Source organism: Simochromis diagramma, unplaced genomic scaffold (genome assembly GCF_900408965.1).
Source record: "Simochromis diagramma unplaced genomic scaffold, fSimDia1.1 OVJJ01000481.1, whole genome shotgun sequence".
Lineage (NCBI taxonomy): Eukaryota > Metazoa > Chordata > Actinopteri > Cichliformes > Cichlidae > Simochromis > Simochromis diagramma.
Genome location: NW_024386898.1, coordinates 1,655,497 through 1,675,364, shown reverse-complemented (window position 1 = coordinate 1,675,364; position 19,868 = coordinate 1,655,497). Strand labels below are relative to the sequence as shown.

Sequence of the window (19,868 nt, the reverse complement as noted above, 5' to 3'; positions counted from 1 at the left end):
CTCTTGCAACCATTTCCAACCAGTCCCACACCCCTTTCATGTGATGAGGATCAGAAACCTCGTCTGGTGCGTGCCAGCTGACTGGCTGGCTGGCTAGCTGGCTAGCTAGGAGTCACAATGGGTCTCCCCAACCAAATCCTGTTGCTTCAAAACCAACCAACCAGCAGACAGGGGATCACATGCTGCCTGCTCATGTTGTGAGAGCCAGTCTTTCTCTCCACCTTTTTTGCCAGCCTTTGTTTTGATTGCGGTCTGGATTTATGGAAGGATTTAAGTCAACTCACCGCTGTCAGGACAGCATAGATGAAGTCATTAGGATAATGTTGTTGTCGTTTTTTGTGAATTTAGTCTTTGCTCCACTTGGCGTCTGTTTGTGATGGATGTGGGTGATTCACTAAGCACTGTTCATAATGTGCCCAGAGTAGACAAAAGCTTCCTTTTTAATTTGGGATTATGAAATTTGTATCGCTGATGATCGGGTAAAAGCACCAGAACTATCATCAGTACCCCTCATTTATCTGGTAAACAATAAACCTTCCACATGGTTCTCAGAGGAGTATTGAGATATCTTGTTCTCGCTGCTGATCAGCATGGTGATTTTCCTATTGGGTTATTCATCAATTTTGTCTGCACTGTGCACAGTATGGTTTCTTAATGTGCAATCATTGTAATAGTATTAAGGTGCTAATTTTCTTGCTTAGTCACTGGTTTGTGTGGTTTGTGCCAGTATTCATCTCAGGAAATCACTGTGAGAACAGGCCTTCCTAGTTCCATATTTCCACTCCTTATGCAAGATGGACAATTGAGATGTTATGGCTTGCGGTTTGTATCCTGGGAACATGGTAATAGCCTTGGTGTCTGGGACATGTATCCTTTGTTAATCTTTGTTGACCTTACTTTGGCATCTGATAGCGTCAGCAGGAGTGAAGGATGCTATACGATGTTTTGAAGCTCCTTGGCTCTAAGTCAGACAGTGACTAAGGAATGGCATGTTGCATTTTATATGCTTAACACATTACTGTTGCTTGTCATGAAGACCAGCTTAACCAGCGTTGACCTTACCATTTAACATGACCCCCACATAATTTTCAAAACCAGGCTGTATCCTGTTTGCATGACAGACAGATGTGATGTTGACTACATGGCAGTGGTTTACAGACAGCAGACTGTACAACTATGCTTTGTCTGAAAGAAAATTGTTAATTGTCCACATGCCAGACAGAATTGTGAAATATGGGGCTTCTTGGTCTCGGTGAGACTGCCTGTTTAAATAAAAGACTTAATAATATAATATAGAAGGAATATCATTGCCATACTTATTAGCCATTCCCTCACCTCAAATCACAGGTTTATCCATACAGTCAGTATGGTGGTTTGTTAGAGTTGTGAGGGTTGTTGTTTCACCAGACTCATATTTAACATTGACTTTTTAAAAACTAAAATTAAAAAAGTCCCGTACATTATAGATTTGCAGCTGAGAAGCATGTGGGCGAATGCTTCTTCCTGCCCCAATGAGCTATGCTCACACTCACTGTGTTTGTACCATAAAGGCTGGAGAAATGCCAGTGAAAGTTATTTATGTGCTTTGTCTAAATGTTTTGTCGCTGGTCTGCAATGGAGAGGATAAGTCCTGGCTAGTCACTGACTTGATGGGAGCCAAGACCGGCAGTGACCCATAGGTTAAGTCAGTCTGTGTTTCCCCCGACAGGCCCGCACAATCGGGACAGCTGACCTCTGTTGTTGCAGCCAGCCCCCTTTGGGAGATAAGGAGGATTTGGTGCCCCTGTGCATACCTCCTCCCTACCGTAGTGGAAAAGAATAGCCCTGTTTAAGTAAATGGACATGACTGGGTGAGGATGATGCAGACAGAGTCCAGACAGGATGTCATTTCTGTACACTTTTCTATCTTTGTCTGTTTATTGGAACCTCAGTATATCACATGTGTCACACACAGGAAGTGGAACCGGTTACTTGTTAGGAATGTTGCTTTTACTCTGTTTGATTAAATGTGTGTCTAATTTGATTGGATCACAAATTGGTTGTAGTTTTTTCACCTGTGTCTGTCATGTGTCATTTGACTACTTCTAATAGAAAGTCAAAGGCCCCCGTAAACAGTTGCTTCTTCCACCTATCATCAGTCAAATTTGATTGGCAGAGACCAATCAACTGCAGTGATATGCAAGTAAGGCTTATTCCAACTGTAGGAAAGATGCATATGATTTTGTATTTAGTGCTGTCCACTTGGAATCTGATCTCTCTGTCTTGCATGCACGCACACCTATTGTATCAGCCCAGAGATCCAGAATCAGCGTTTCCCTGTTGTTTTCCCATATTACTCAAGATATTGTGTTTTCCCTGATACAAATGTATATAATAGTCATCATGGTATTCCTTGAAAGTACAGAAAACTGCTCCTGTAGTCTTAAAATGTGGGCCAAAGTGACACAAAGCCCCTCCCGTGCATGCATCAGTGTCCTTGACTGTCAGATCGACCTGGGATAAGCTAAGGCATTTTAAGCGTTAAAAGTGCACGACTGGTTTCTGATAGAGGATGATTGTAATTAACAACTGAAATGGAGCAGATCCGTGACAGATGTGCCATAAAGTGCTCGGGCTTTAGTGTGTGTGTGTGTGTGTGTGTGTGTGTGTGTGTGTGTGTGTGTGTGTGTGTGTGTGTGTGTGTGTGTGTGTGTGTGTGTGTGTGTGTGTGTGTGTGAGAGTGAGAATCACTGAGGCATTGCTGCTGGGGCCAGTATCCTTCACTTAACCTCGTGAGCACACTGCAGTGCTTCTACACTGTTGTTGAGCACAAGGTTATGACAAAAATCATTATAATCTACATTGGTAGGAGGATGGCTTCAATGAATATCGCACTGTAGAGCTTAAGCGGTAACAAGAGGCTCAAGTTTTAATATTAGAAATATAAAATGTATGTCTAGACAGCGATGCAGAATTTTAACTCCTTTGCGCTATATGATGGGATTATTTTGTTTTGCTGTGTGTTGCCCTGTTGTGCCTTGTTTGCAGAGTGGTATGTGCAGGATTTCTGTTGTGTATCAGCCTTTTTCAAAAGGAAGGAACTTTCTCCTAAACAGCCCTTTGTCAATTGTGAGAGAGTGTTGCTTTTTTTCTTTTTTTCCTTTTATAGCCGGTTCCTTTCATGTTCCCAGATCAATGACATGAGACAAATTAGAAAGTCTAGTCATGGTCTGTAGCCTGTCATTGTGTTTTTAAAAGTACTGATGAGACATATTGGGAGGAGGATGTTATTCTTGTTTGTGCTTCCACTGCTCCATAAATCAGATGATAATGAGTTTAGCTACCCTGGGAATCACCAAAACTAAAACAAATGTGGCCATTTGTACTTTTATTGTCACTGCGAATTTTGAAGTGGTGTGATGCAATGCGTTATTGTGATTGTGTAATTTCTTTCGACTCAAGCGGAAAGCTATTAAAATCTTAAGTGTTGGCTCGAAGAGGTCAGAGCTGTTCTTCCAAGCTCCATTTGGTGCACATAAACATCATAGTGTCTTCAAAATCCTTTAAATATAAATATTTGGTTTCTTGGAGTTCAGTTTAGATACTTTCTCATTCATGCGTGATTAAACTGGGACATTACTGTGAAGCTTTTTTTATTTTTTATTTTATTTTTTATTTAAAGAAAGTCATTTACAGCACAGAAATGGCTGTACGTGATGTTACTTTTGGCCTATTCTTGTAAGTTGGTATAGTCTGAATATTTTAGACACGCCTGAGATAATACAGGGAAACCTTTTACACAAAGTAGATGGGAAGGCTAAAGCGGAAAGAAGCTGAACAGTCAGCTTGGCCTTTCCTTGTTCTTGGGGCAGCAGCGGTATGATGTGTTTAAGGAGCACCGGCCCAGCCAAGCAGATCTAATATGCTAGAACATTATATTCCATCTCTTTTTTTCCCCTTCCTATTTATTTCTTTGTCTAGCCCTGCTTCTATGGGATTTGTAGAGATTATTGATAGAGGATAATGATCTTGAGTGACAGTGGCCTGATTTTCTTTTTTCCTTTTTCTTTCTTCTGTAATCGCACTGTTTGTCACTGTGAAGGAGATCAACTGCCCCCTCCTCCTCTGCAGCGGAGTGTATTGAAAGCTGCTGTGGATGTTTGGAGGTTAGCCACAGGGGGTGGCAAGATGCAGAATGCAGAGCTAGAGGGAAAGCACTGAGTGCTAGTCTTTATATGGGTTTACTGCCTTTAAAAGAAGAGGAAAATAAGATTACATAACACAATCAGGACAAACAGTGTCCCAGACACTATGCTAGGACCCCGACAGGAGATTTGTGTATTTGTAATTCTTACATAGCTCCACAGCTGTGTGTTCATTCAGTGCTTACCTTCCCCAGGCCATGTTTACTGGAAGCCTTTGGAAGCTCTCTGAAATGTAAACAGGACTGTAGGGCCACAGGCAGTTCAGCGCTAAGCTGCATGAGCTCGAGCCAAAACACAACGAACCAATGAACACACAAATGCTAGATGCACAGCCAGGTGATGTATATCTGACCACAGGAGCAGCTGTATAATTACATTGTTCTCATCTGTCTCAAGATGATCTGTGTTTGGGAAGAAAACACAAATACCAAAGGACAGAGGTCAGAGGAAGCTGCCAACCTTTGATGGATAGTTTGTAGTGCATTTGCTTCAATATCCTCACAGAAAGCTAAGCTAGCTACACGGCTAGTCATCAGGTCACACACGCAGATCTCTCAGGTGATGACATTTGACATATCCTGGGGGTCCATAACGAGAGAAATTAGTGTCAGTTAATTATTTCCTGTCATTTTGCTTAATTTCCACTGAAAGGCGGTCTGAGCCCGGGGTTCCCTGAGGAGAGGTCTTGCTTTTCCCTTTCCTCACACAGAGACGTTTTCTTGTTTAGTCAATGCTGACTTGTTTGTTATATATTTGCTGTTGTCCTGCAGAATAGACAACGTGCCCATGGCAAGGTGGTGTACAGTAAGGCCTCATTCACCAAGGATTATGTGTGAAAATTGTCTGCTCTTCTTATGCATTCTTATGAGCTTGCTCTTTCTTTGTATAGGCTTCAAATTTTCACTGGAAACTCCACAGTTGTTGTTTGGGAAAGAGACTGAATGAAGGACCAAAGGGAACAAAAAAAACAATAACAACAAGATATTCATTTGCACAGGAGATAGATAGATAGATAGAGATATATATATATATATATATATATATATATATATATATATATATATATATATATATATATATATATATATATATATATATATATATATATATATATATATACAAAGACAAATATATTGTGCACATTCTTTCACAGTACAGGTTAGGTTATATGTGTGGATTTTTTCCATTATAAATTATACACATGGGAGCAAGATCAGAGATGACAGAGTAATCATTTCAAAATGACAAAGGTTCCATACTATCAGGCTAGTGTAATAACTGTGTAATAGCCTCTTTGTAATAACTGTGAGGGTCTTCTGTGACCTTAATCCCATGTGAATCGGCCACATCCATAATTTTAAAGTAAAAATCCCCTGCTCTGCTACCAACCACATCCAAACAATGTAATAATGTCAGTGGTGCAAATCAGCACCTTTTTATTATTGCTTTCTCTCTTTTTGCCGTGTGTGTGTGTGTGTGTGTGTGTGTGTGTGTGTGTGTGTGTGTGTGTGTGTTCGTTCTCAGCATCTTTCTTCGGCCTGTTTCCATCTTTTAAAGGCTGCACTGGCTTTTTGAGTGCACATTCACATTCACGGGGCTCAGGTTGTTACACAGCATGGAGACCCATTCGCAGAAAGAGCCTGCTCAAATCCATTAGAAGAGCGAAATCTCAAAGGATGATGAAATGGATGTGAGGCAGCATGCGGTAAGGAACATTTAGCTGTCTTTCTTCAGTATGCTCAACATTTATTCTGACATCATATCCAATGGGTAATGTCTGTTAATTCCAGTAAAACATAAACACCACTATCCCGTATGAATGTGGTGCACGAAATATAGACGTGGGGTTTGTCATTTCAAAATCAAATGAGCTCCCCCGGTTGTACAAATTCTGTGGGAATAGGGCTATCAGTGCTGAAAAGAAGCATGATAGGATTTTGCCCCAGGAGTCTCATTGTGGGCTGTGCTTATTATTGATTTAATATTGAACCGAATGGTGTTAGTGTCTGTGGTTTCTCAGGGATGATAGTAATGCTAAAAAATCAAATATTTCAAGGTCAGATGCAAACGTTACCCAACAGACTCCAACAAAGTGCTAAAGTATGTGTATCTCTTATTAACCAGGCAGATTTGGTGTGTAGGAACAGCTTGTGGGAGTCATTCATCTTATCAGCCCTTGCTGGAAATAGTCCAGCAATCTACCAAAATAAAAGCAAGGCTTTCCTCTGTTCCACTGAGTCGGTGTAACTTATACTGATGCCAGCGCCTGGTGATATCTCCAAATGCTGCCATCTTGGTGACATTCTTGGGAGCCTGCTGCAGTTTAGAGATAAGAAGTGAGGAATAGTAAAGTCTGTCCAGTGCTGTGATTAAGGACAGTCACCTTCCTGTGCGCAATCTTCATCTTGTGACTGATCTCTGCACGACTGAGGTCAAGTACATTAAAGACTCTAGCTCCGGCTCTGTGTATGTCAATCCGAAATTGCATAAATATTGATGTCAAAAGACGTGCATTCACTAGCGGAAGAGAAGCTGCGGTGTGGGGTAGAATCGTACTCCTTATGACTGTTGGAATTTTATTTCCACTCTCTGTTCACTCCCTCCCTTCCTTCATAAGGGCACTTCATCAGATCGTTGGTCTCAATCTGTTCTGAAGCTCAAAGGTCACTCAATCACCAAGGACCCACACGTCAGGTCCTATCAGTAAACCTGGCTCCTGGTAGGAGGAATTAATTCATCTGTTTTCATCTCCTTGGACACTTTTCTTCATTTACCATTCAACAAAAAAAACAAAAAAAAAGCAGACTGTGTGGAAGCCGAATAAAGCAAAAGCAATAATTTCCCAACCTCCTCTCCACACTTTTTGTTTTTAAAGTTTTATAAGATATATGTGAACATATAAATTCAGACAATTAGTAGAGGTTGATGATGGCTTGCAAAAACGATATGTAGATATGCGCTGGAGTGCGTTTTTCATCACTCAGACTAAAGGAAGGACTGATTAGGTTTGGTGAAAGATCAAGGTGTCTGTGACCTCATGCACATCCTTTCTTGAGAACACAATAAAGCCTGAGGGGATTTCGTGATTCTTTGCTGTTTTAAAATAAAAAAAAATTTTTGCCCATAAGTCAAGAGTTCATTTACTGATTGTGACAAAAGCGCTCTCACATGTCTAATAGGATAAGATGATGAAGTGATGACATTTTATAAAAGTCAGACATGCGTGGATCTGACCTGCTGGTTTCACTGGTTAGTTAAAGTATACGACATCTAGGCAGTAATTGTTTACGGCAGCTGACTCCTGTCTAAATCAGTGAGATCAAGCGTGGTGCTGATGGGCAGCAGAAAAGAGCGTAACAGATTTAGAGCAAAGTAATTCCCCTCGAGTATGGTAAGGTGTGCACAGTATTAAAAACAAAAAGTGCAGAGGCATGATGCGACCAAGATGCATTTTTGCAAATTTATGCAAAGGTGTGAGCGTGTGGGTGGCTTTTTTCTGGAGTTTTTTTTTTTTTTTTGACACACTTGTAGCCACCACACCTCCCTTAAACACACCCACCACATGCCATGCCAGCTGCAGCTGTTGTGCCTCAATGCTGGAGATGTACAAAATTCCTCTCCCTCTGCAATTAGAGCTGGAGATTGCTGAATAGCACACATTGCAATGTCCTAAAATTGCTCTTGCTCTCCTTTCTTGCTCCCGAGAACTCGTGAGTAAATAGAAAGCGATGAGAGCGAATCGCGAATAAACTGGCCCCGTCTGCCTCCGAGTTGACAGATTGTGTTTTGTGCGAGCTGCTCCTTGTGATGTGCCGTTACCCGGTTAAAGAAACCAAAGGGTGGAAAAAGGCCTCATTGATAGGGTGGGTTTCTCATGCCTGACTGGGAATGTTCGCTTTCCACAGAGTCAAGTGGTGCATTGTGATCTCAACCAAAGAAATGCAAATATATAGAACAGATGTACTACTTCTTTTCTTCCTCCCCCGTTTGTCGGCAGGAGTAATCTCTCACTCTGGTGGAAATTGTGTTGGGTGCACTCTGGGTGCAAGACTAAAGTGTTAACAAGGGAAAAGCCATGTCACCCTGGCACATGTGATGGCTGCCTGCCTTTCAGGGCCTTTTCTCAATAAGGCTAGATGCTCAGGAGAGATAAATGGAGGCTTTTGTGGCCTTTGCCAGAGGGAGAACTGCACAATGCAGGACACACACAGAGCGAGGTCTTTTCCAGAGAAAATGGTTAAAAGCAGCATTTCTACAGTCCCTCCTCCTTTCCCTCGCTTTCACTCACTCCTTCACTTTTCTCATGTCTCTCGCTCTTACCCGCTCACTCTCCAACTCTTTTCCTCCTCCGTGAGAACTGAACCTTGCTCCCATAATGTTTCCATAAACGGGCTGAGGGAATGGAAATAACTCGGACCATTTCCCATCTCCTCCTTCTATCCATCCTCCCCCCACTTGCAGTCTCTTTACAGGGCTGTGGACAGTACCTAAACACACTGCCTTTAATGATACCGAGTGTTTTACACAGCTCCGAGCACTCGCAGAGTGCACCTCGTACACCCTGGTCTTTGCAGCCTTAATATAGCTGTGCTACTGCTGCTTCATCAGACATTACCAGGCCCCTCCACTAACAGGACTGCTTTGAACAGGATGGAGGTCAAATTGGTCTTCTGCCTGAGATTTGAAGTACCACTACACAGCCAGGAGACACTGCCTCTGAATTACAAGCTATTGTGCTCCTCTTTCACTATTACCTATCATCTTTTGTTATTAAGGGTCTCTCTGCCTTCTTTCATTCTTGCTTTTTCAAGTTATTTTTTACTTTTTGATACAGTCATTATTTCCCATGCCCACTCTGCCCATTCTTATTTGTCCTGTCTCTTTATCTTTCCCTTCCCCTTTGTGACTCTTTGCATATTATTGTCTTAACTGTCGCAATGTTGCTGTCTGGGGCTTTACATGTAGATTTGCATGTCGGTTGTTGCCTGCATCTACAGGCCATCCTGCTAGCGCAGGGCAAACTCTCATGTGGGTGGCTGTCCTGGGAACAGATGTTTTTGGTGCCACTTGTAGGGGGAAAAGCTTTGAAAGCGACTCCATAAAAGAGATGCCAGCTGCATGACAAACTAGGGCCGCCTCGTCCTCAGGAATTCTATCAGAGCCATTTCTCTCTGAGCCCTGGAAACACTGCCTGTTGAGAATAAGCAGAGTTCTCACTTAATCAGCCTGTTCCCTTTGGATAACTTCATTAATTACAGAAGGAAGTTGTTCTGCTGGAACATATGCTCCAGATGGCCACAGACTTCACTTTTATAAAAAAAAAAAGTTAATCTTTTATTTCTTAGTGTTGTAGTTAGATTATCTTACATGTTTCTTTCCTTCCAATCTCGTTGGTAGTAGACTTTCATTTTCAGCACCTACGACATTTCCAGCAGCTGGATTCATATGATCACTTAGCTTTTGCTGTACCAGTTGTTTTGTTTGTAGCGTACACCCAACTTCTCTAGCCAGCTGTGAAGCAGGCATCTGGCATCTTCTGCGGTCCTCTAAAAACACTGGAAACCATATCGTTAACAGGGCAAAGTTGCCAGTGTCAGCTTTCCTTTGCTACTTTAATGCCTCTGCACACGTCCGTAGCGCAGCACCTCTGATTTGGCATCTGCACTCTTTCCCCTGCCAAACTTCCAATGAAAAGCAGCTCTCTGGCCAGTGATTATCATTCACCTGCTAATTTTAACCACTGCACTCGTCACAAACCCTTATTATGTCCCTTATGGATGAAGGACGTCATCTGTGCTGCACACAAAATGCACTGAACCTGAACCACTGGTGTTGGCCAATTTTTTTTTTTTTTTTTTTTTAACCAAACTAAAGTTAGGATGGGTGCTCGCCTCAGGAGATCCCAGTCATATGTTTATTGGTAATGATATACTGTATGCAAAAAATGAAAACAACTTGCTCAGATAAGATATGTTCAGCAAGCCAGTGGCAATGTTGTACTGTTCAAAAATTAATCTATGGGTTTGCTCAGCAGTGTGATTATAGCAGCAGGGAATGAAGTCTTCTTCATCTGGTATAAACAGAGATACGGTTGCAAAGCAAATGATTTGGGAAATGTGGTGCTCAGATTTTAAATGAAGCATTATTTGTTGTCTCCCATGTATTGGGCTATAAGGACTGTCTAAGAGGCTGAAAACAAAAGTTCCCTGAACAACCACTCGACCACTCAATTTACAGCTGAACTGAGCATTTCCCTCCTCATGACAACATGTAGAGGGGTGTGTTGTTGTCTGACTCATCCTTTTAAAAAGTCTAAAAGGCATATTTTAATGTTGATTATTAAAGCTGTGGCCATTTTGAGTGACGGGGGAGTCAAAGGAACGGGGGGGTTGCACAGCTAGCTGTCTGCTAGGCTAATTTGAGTCCCTGAACTGGACCTTTGTCTTGTTGTTTGGAGCATTTGAATCAAGTTATCTGACAAGAAGATGGATGGCTGTGTGGCTGATCATACTAGCAGACAAAAGAAGTCTGTGTGTGTGTAAGTGAAGTTCTAGTTTTCCTCTTTTAACCAAGCTAGCTAGCTTGGCTAACAAGATGCATTCTACAAGCTACAAGCTAATAACCACAACTAGCACGCAATAAGTGCTAGCACTCCACTGTCTTGTTTAAATGTGGTTAAAGCCATAAGGTGAAATTCGATGCTTCAAATTGGGTCTTCACAAACCAGAGATGACGCCATGGCAACTGCGTCCATATTTTATATACAGCTTATAGTATTGACCATCTAGCGATGTATTTCAATCATTTAGACATCCAAATGGCAAAGTTGTCTAGTTTTGAAAAAAAAAAAAAAAGTGTTTTAGTGTATTTTTTATTTACCTCTTCTGTTAATCATCTTACAACTGTTTGAGAGCTTTGAAACCATCACAGCTACATTGATATTCTCTTGCACATCTGGCATCGTTTTGGTTCCCCTCTTTTTATAGACTATTGATTTTCTCTTTGTGTTTCATTTGTGTTTGTTTTGCCTCAAACTGCCTGAAGCAATAATGCGTGTTTCCCTGAATTCTCTGACTCACCGCTGATCTCTGTGCCCCTCTCTCCTCCTTTCTCCTTTCCCTCCCTCAAGTTTCCATCTTTGTTCAGAAGGGAGGTCTGCTGTCACTCAAGGCTGTCATGTGCAGAAAAAGTTGCCTAGCAACAACATAGAGGGATGCAGAGCTGCTGTTTACTCTCCACCCGCTCACCTCATGTGCCCACTACCCCCTTCTCTTTCGCTGTCTTCCCCTGTTGTATAGATGGAGTGTTATGGATGGTGGAGGCGGCAGCACAGCCTCTGGCTCTTTGGTGAATTTGGACAACAGATACAGAATAAACTAAGAGAAGGTGGAGAGAGGGAAAGGAGAGGAGGCGGGGAGATGGTAGGGGAGTAGTGACATTCAAGAGATGATGTGCCTGCCTGTTGCCTGCCAGCTGCTATTCCTGCCTTCCTCTCAGCAGGGGGAACTGGCCATTTTCCTTACAGTACCCTCTGTACATAACTAAAAGAGAAACTTGTGCTCCCACAGCCTGCTGTTATCAGCCAAACTAAAAATACTGAGAAGCAAGTGTATCACATGCCTGGCTATCGTCACACGCTCATGAAAAGAGGCTCAATCTCAGCAGATACAGGTACCTTTGATTCTCTATGGATTATTAAATGTTCCCTGGTGGAAGCAATCAGGCAAACCCCTTTGTTAACTTGTTTACTGTAATTATATAGCAAGGCTCAATGGGTTCCTCACGGCCATGCTGAGGAAAGCTGCAAGTTGGCTGTGGAATGACACGAGTCACACTCAAGGTTGCTGAGAATCAAAAGGCACAAAGAATCTCAGTGTCGAATTAGTATTTTTATCCATCGAGTCGTTTTATGAACGCTCCAAAGCTTTTGACATCAATATGATGAAAAGGGTTGATATTAAGTTGGTAGTGCTGCTGCTGTATAGACAGCTTTATTTAGCCCAACTTTTTTTGTTTATTTTTAACCACGCCTAGCTTAACAAAACAAATCCTACCCTTGCTCTACCATAGGTATGATATAGTCTGGGCTGTTTTATTTTATTTAAATTTTATTTTATTTTTTAGTTGGCTTTTATTCACTTTCTTTTATGTAAAGTGGCGTACATGGTGTAGATGCCCTGTCTGAGACCAGAAGGAAACACAAGCCCAGTCTCAGGGATACACAAGCTGGTGTGTTCCAAGTGTTCGCCCTAATAAATCGGATGTTTTGTTTCAAATCAAATGTGCAGCTCCAACCACTGTGGTAACACCTGGAAAACTTTTTTTTTTTTTCTTAGCTTCTCTGGAGAAAAAGCTAGCAAAATTATTTCCTTTAAAACTTCATTAGGTGTGCAATATATTAAGTTATTAGCTACAAGTGGAAGAATGCTTCGCTTGTCTTTAAATCTACATAAAGAGTTGAAAAAGTTTATGAGATTAACTCAGGAAATCAACAGTTTTGACCAGATTGCAATTTTCTACAGGAATTAGTGTTTGAATAAAATATATTGCACCTTTATTGATGAAAAAAAAGTGTCTCTTCTGCCACTAAAACTACATTATTTCAGCTCATTCAGAATGGACCAGATGGCCACTAGCTTAGACCCCAATTTTCAGTATATTTCCTTAAATGAGTCCAAATTCTTTGTGGAGTGTTTGAAACATGAGCTTAGAAAAGATGTTATTTTAGTGTTTTGTGAATGTATGCTGTTCTGCATGCGTATCCGCTTGTGTAATGACTACCTTCACTATGTAAATTACCCATCAAACGCGTCCGTTAGTGTGCAAACGAGCAGCGTTTGTGGGATTGTGCGTTTCTCCACAGGCCCTGCTTGCACATGTGTGTAGGCTGATGAATAGTTTGTCTGTTTGCTGGGATGCAGTGACAAGAACTCTTAAGTGTTACCTCCTGTGGGCTTCCCACTCTTCAAATAAAACTCTTTCCTTCCCCTCAACTCAAATCAAAGCTGAGAACCTGCCTGCAGAGGCTGGATCAAAGGAAGACTGTGGCACAAAGACGTGTACCCGCTGCCATTCATTCAACTTGATTAAAGTCTGTCATTTCCTGCTATTAACACGTTCCTACCTCCAACCAGAAACTGAGCAAAGCCGTTATCAGGAAGTGGCTAGAGTTGTCACTGTGTTTGGGTCCTTTCAATTAAATCCCCTGAAGCTTAATTATGTAACATTATATGCTCTTTATTTAGCCTTCCTGTGTCTCAGGAAGGCTGGCTTTTTGAGAAATAATAGTTTCAGTTACATAAACATATTTACAAATAGTCGGTTGTAGTTGCTAAAAAGGCACAAGTTCAGTTTTTAAGCCACTCTTCTGCAGCAGTACTGTCCTCAGTGGTGTAGGTCACAGTTATTGCTCTCCACACCCATATTTCAGCCACTCCTTTACAGATTTCCAACCAGCCTCCTTCACTAAATCCATATTAGAGCCTTGACACAGCAAGCTGACCACGGGTGACTCTCATCAACAAACACTTAATGGCAGCCTAATGTCGAAAGTGAAAATTACAGTGCCATATGCAACTTTTTTTTTTTTTTTTTAATGGACTACCAACTTGGCAGGCACAGAGAAGTGATCATCTGTAGTGTTCACTGTGCAACTTTTATGAGATTATATGAAGCAGCACATAAGTTAATCTTTGTTGGTTGGTGTGTGTGTGTTTGTGCACGGGAGAGTGTGTAAACCTTAAAACCACAGCTGTTTGCTTCAAAACACCAGAGAGGGGTGTCCTGCAGAGTTCTGTTTTCATACATTTCTCTTCCTTTCTTGCTCTGAAGACCATCATAACCTCACCCCTCCCTGCCTCCCCTCGTGTCTGGTTGCTGCAGTCTCTGCTGCTGATGGGAAAAAGTAAGCAGTGCTTAGCATATGGCATGTGGATAGAGGGATTATCATTTTTGGGGAAAAAAAGAAAAAAACCATGCCTCCTCCTGGGCCTTTCTCCGCTTATCTCTGTGTTTAAGGTGGTCGTGGTTGCTGCTAGCTCTGTCTGCCAGACAGACCTTTGTACCAAGCTGTAGTTCATAAGAGAGAATGGATAAGTGGATTCCTGCATCTCCCATCACTCCAAATGTCAGCCATCATGAGGAACTTGGAAGGTCACAGGCTTGATCTGGGGATCTTTTCCTGGGAACAATAGCTAACCCCCCCAATTTCTCTTTTCTTCTTTTTTCCCCTCCATTCTTGCCCTTCCTGTCAGCCCGAGAAGCTCTGAATGTCACGGTCCATTCCCTGCCCCCAACCACCAACACAAACACTCAGCATTGCTCCCCACCCCAACTCTTAGCCAACACAGCCACCTACTTTCCCTTACATATGCTAATGCTGCAGCCTCATTCAGCTTTTGGTGGCTTTGTCACAGGGGGGAGGGCTGTGTGCATTAAGGGGCAGCTGTATGCATTTCACTAAATTGACTCCAAATAGCTGCCAGACTTGTCCTGATTTTACTCTCTCCTTCTCTTCTTTATACCTTTCTCCATTTTTCTTTCCAAGCTAGCTGTTAGTAAAGGAGCAAAAGGAAGGTGCTGCAGTTTATTTTTTGAGGCTTTCTGCCGTGGAGTGTGTCGGGTTCCTCTCTTTCTTTGTGTGCTTTTGGGTGGCTTGTGCTCAACAAGTGGCTGATGGATTTAATGCACTTGGATAGCATCTCCACAGTGAGCTCATTACCACAGTAGCTCACAGGTCTCTGTTCTTAGAATTTATGGCTCTGATGAAAAAGGACTCTATTAATCAGGTAAGCATGGCAACTATTTATCTACTGTTGCTTTTTCATTTAATGGCCTCACACAGGAAAAGGGTGTAAAGGCTAAATAATGCACGTTAGTTAACATGAACTTTTGTTTGAGCCGCATTTATGTGCAGCATCAGCTTCATAAAAAGTGGAGTACGGCCTTTCTGTGTTTCAGACAGTTCTTGTGAGGTGACTGAGTGATTCATCTGTATATCCGTGCTTGCTCCTGTCTTCCCTTCACATCCACTGATTGACTGAGCATGGGTTTGTGTCAGCAGCAAAGATTGCAGCTGCTGCCCTGAAGTCCAAATTATCTCTCTTACACCAAAATTCTGTCAGCAGCACCGGGCTGACGGTGAGGAAGAAACTTTGAAAAGGAAATAAAAAGCTGCTGCACTGAGTACAAGGAGGGAAAGACAGTCTATGGCGGCGACGCGTGCTGAGGTCGCCCTGCTGTCAGGCTGCATAAGTGCTGCTGCCCAGCTGATGCGTGTGAATGTGTTTGCGTCAGTGTGTTGACTCTGTCTTAACCGCGTCAAACACCTACTTCCCCTCTCTCGCCGGTGATAATGTGACAGCGTGGACTCTGCCTGACCTGACAGCAGAAGCACAGATCTTCTGAGAGCTTTCGAGCTGAACACTTTCCTTTTGCAAACTGAGAGTTCTCCTCTCACCGTTTTTCTTCTCCTCTCCCAGAGAGAGTGTACTTTTCTGAACAGGCTGCCATTGGTATGGCTGTAGCTGAGAAAGCAGCAGGCTGCTGGGAAGTGGCGGGGTGGGGGGGGATGATGTGTGCTGATGGAAATAGGTGGTGGTTTATTCTGGAGACTTGCTGGGCCACATCAACCCTGCATGTCCCTTTCTGTCGCCCCATAGCAGAGAGGGCCGCTGTGGTTAGGCCCAGTTTGCGGGGGACAGATGGTCCCTTTTGGAGAAGGGCCACAGCACAGAGGTCTCTGTTCGTGGGGCTCCACCAGAGCAGCCAAGAACAAACACGGTCTCCTTCTGTTGGGAACATTCAGGAGCTTCGGTCTGTGAGACCTAATGGATTCAGGAAGTGACATCTAAAACTTTGCATGCGTGTTAGGAGTGTGACTGTGACGCTGATAATTTTGAATGACCTTTAAATAAGTGCTTTGTGAATGTGCTGCTAGTCAGATTTCCAATAACACTGCATTCCATTAGTCATATTAGTCAGTATTCTTTAGTATTGTAACAGAGGAGAGAACGGGGGACTCTTTGTCTTTGTCCGTAGCCAAGTTTGCAACATTGCTTTAATCTTTTAATTGGTGCATTGTGAGCTTTCTGTCACTTTCCTGCAGTTCTTGTTCTTTGTTTCCATGCGAATAAACAGGGAGAATCTGTTGTCCTGTCTATTTTAATTCTCAGATCACCCTGAAACAACTAAAGGACAATGGCAGTGTGCTGCCCGGCAGGCGCTGGGCAGACGGCCAGCTGGCAGAGCGACTGGGTAGGAGACTCCCATTTTCAAGCAGAACCAAGAGGAGGCTTGCCTCTCCTGCACTGCTTATAGCCAGCACCGTGATTATTGTGCTCCTTCTATATGAGCTTTAGTCCAAGCAACTGGGGCTCTTTTCCAGAACATAGCTTTGACGCATAGCTCAGCTCCACACCTTGTCGATGTGATGCGCTTAAGCTACCCCTTGATGGATTGCTGTTAGTAATTATGTTAATCTTGGCATGTAAAGGTCATCATTCTAGTGCTGCAGTGGTAATTTTATCAATGGCTGTCATCAGTAATGCAGTACTTGGCAGTGGAATTTAAAGCCATGCAGCAAATTCATATGGGGTATTTTATACTTGCACTGGAAATATGACAAATTACTTGAGGGTTGAACTGTCAGCTTAGTTGCAACCAAGCTTCAGAGCTTTTGAAGTGCTTTAAGAGGATGTGTTTTGATGTTTAATGAGCCTACAGCATATAAAAACACTAAGTGATTGTTTTAGAGGCTCTTAACGTACATCAGTTTAAAACATGCTTTATAACTTTGCAATGCAGACAGTGACTTTGAAGCCATGTTTATATGAAAGAAATCAATGCGCAGTCATGGTTTGTTTTTGTTTTTTTGACTCTTGCATTGTATATTTCTGCAAACTCTCTATTGAGCCTTTTTTTTTTTTTTTTTTTAATTATTTAAACCATTCACGTCTTGATTTACTTTTACTCTCGATGTCTTTGTATTGTTCATCACCCAACCTCCCCTCAGCTTCATTTCTTTTAAACTGAGTTACAGGTGTTTGGTTTTTAACCACGAGTAAGAGAGAAAGCCAAATTTGTAACTACCAAAACTTTTTAGCTCTTGATTCTTTGTCATCTCCTTAGAGAAGACTTATTAAAAAATTTCCAGCCAGGTTGTAAGCGGTTACTTGACGTGCTGACATTAAAAAGCTTGGGTGTTGTTAGTGTCGCTATTTTTATCTTGAATTGTGACTGAGATGAAAATCAGGCTACACTGTAAGAGTCAAATGCTGGTAATTCCAAAGTGTTAAGACTCCATTTATGTCAGCTGTAATTGTGTTGTCTTTGTATTTACCCCTTAGCCAACGTTCACTCTACAGACTCACAATTATTTAGGCCACTTTGCTCTGGCGGAGCCTTTTTCTTTGTCTATAGTGGAGCATATGGTAGATATTACGGGATTTGAAAGTGTGCAGGAAATGAAAAGAATTCCCTTTTTTTTTCTTTTTTTTTTTTTTGTAGTTTCTGTAAGGTAAATACTCACTGTTCCCTCAACCAAGTGAAATAGAGTCACATCGTGGTTGACCCCTGAGCCTCAGACTCGGCTGTAGCCAGCACATTCCAGATGGAGCTACAGCCAGCACAAAGCAGAGCAGGCTTCAGGGCGCGCTGGTGTAGGAAAACGGACTGCGTGTTCATGTTCATGTAAGCCGCCTCCCTGATAAGACTAAGGCTACAAATAACCACCGGCCCAAACCGCAAACTCCACAGCGAAGCAAACAGCTATCTTTTGTTTAATTGTACATGTGAGAGCATAGCTGTTGACAGATGAGGTGTGGCTCGGTAACTGCTGGAGGACCGTCACCTCGGGTTAGAGCTGCAGCCACAGAAGCAGATTATCAGATTCGGCTCAGCTCGGAAAATGTCTCTACTGCCACTTGTATTCCAGCCGTTTTCCATCTTGTGTCTGTGGAAAGCCGTTCAATTTTAGGATGCTGTGGAAGTATAAAAGTCTGATTCTGGTATGAAGCAACTTCCTCTTTGAAAAGCTTCCCATCTAGTCCACTTGATCCAGAAGGGAAACAGGTGAAAGGATTTTTACTTGAGTTTTATATAGATCAAAATGCAGACAGAGCATAAAGAGACTTCTTTTGAAGCTGCACTTATGCCAGAGGTTAGATTCCTGCAGATACTTTGGTGGGCGCTTTCTGGTCTTTTTTTCCCCTTTCCAATAGCTTCTTTACTCCTAAAACCTGTGCACCTGCGGCACTGACTGGGCATTAGTAAATGTGGGCATTTCCCACAGTGCATTGTCAGGCTGGGTGAAGGGTGAGTGGGTGAGAGTATAGTTTACTCTGTGCTGTCTGACCTCCTTTTTTTCTTCTTCTTTTAAATCTTTCCTACTTGTTCGTCTTCTGTTGGTTCAACTAAGGTCTGGATGCGCTGAGATATAAAAAAGAAAACAAACCTCTAATTGTCTCTCATGCTCCTGTGGAAGTTGCTTCGCTTCAGAGCCTCTCTCTCCACAAGCACACACCCATATGAACTCAGGCTCCACTCTTTTGTAACATTTTATGTCTTTAATCTCCGCTGCTGCTGTCATGCCAATCATCACTCTCTCATGAGGTCACTGCATGTGTTTGTGTGGTTGTGTAATTATGGGCAGTGCCAGGCATATTGGATTGTGTCAGACTTTTCAGCGGTGATGCCCTTGTTTCTGTAGATGGTTTGCACTGTAAAAAGTCCAAATTCAAAATGAATGTTTTTGTGTGTATGTGTGTTTTAGATGTATTTCTTCTAAGCTGATATGACCTAAAAGGGTAAATATCAGGTTTCCTCTACAAAAAGTTTAGTTACCAAGTGAGTCAACAATCTTGGACTGAATTCAGTCTAAATGTGGAGCTAGATCACAGAAAAATAGGAGTCCAGGGACTGTCCTTCAGAAAATCACTTCATGGATGGTGTCATTCTTTCTGGCGCATATTTAAAAAATGACACTTGCCAAAGAGAGTAGCACTCTGACATTATTAGTATAGCTGGCCTGTTAAGACAACTTCTGTGTTTGAAAACACTGGTGAAATCAACTGTAAATGTCAAGTTGAGAAAATCTGGTATAGCAGGTTGTGTATTTTCCATAGAAACAACAGCAACTGTTGGTTCCAGAAAGCTTGGGGTGACACAGTGTACCAACTGTGTATATATGCCAGTGCCTAGCTGATAATAGTGCATTAAAGGAAATGGAAACATGTCTAAATATGTAACAAGAAAGTAAGTGGAACATTCTTTTTCACAGCGACCCAATGGGTAAAGTAATACAGTACTTTTGAGATGTATCTTGAAGTGGATACAGCGGTTGTTAGCACATCACATGGCAGTACATCATCTTTGCTTATCAAACAGAAGGTTATGAGTTGAAATCCAACCCTGCAATAAAACATCTGGGATTGTGGGTTTTTTTTTTTTTTTTTTTTTTTTTTTTTAAATTAGTACCGCAAGTGCTGCTACTCTAGATGCATGACTAAATATGAATAGTGACGTTAAATTTAACCCTCTCAGGCTCAAATTAAACTTTTTGTTGCTAATGCACAACCAAGTCCTGCAGTGGTACTTCTGAGTAAAAAAAAAAAAAAACTCATAAAATATGTATGTGGGGTAATCAGGTTGTTAGTTTTTAACTGTTGCAAATCTGCAACGCCTGCC

The 19,868-nt window shown here is 42.1% G+C and overlaps 1 protein-coding gene across 1 annotated transcript in view; it reads left to right on the top strand.

The window, feature by feature from the left end:
• Window positions 1-5,303: 5,303 nt before the first annotated feature.
• LOC120735203 (signal-induced proliferation-associated 1-like protein 2) overlaps window positions 5,304-19,868 on the top strand; it is a 76,817-nt gene continuing 62,252 nt past the window's right edge. The window contains exon 1 of the mRNA XM_040034404.1: window positions 5,304-14,971. The gene's annotated coding sequence lies outside the window, so the exon portion shown is untranslated. The remainder of the gene's footprint in view (window positions 14,972-19,868) is intronic.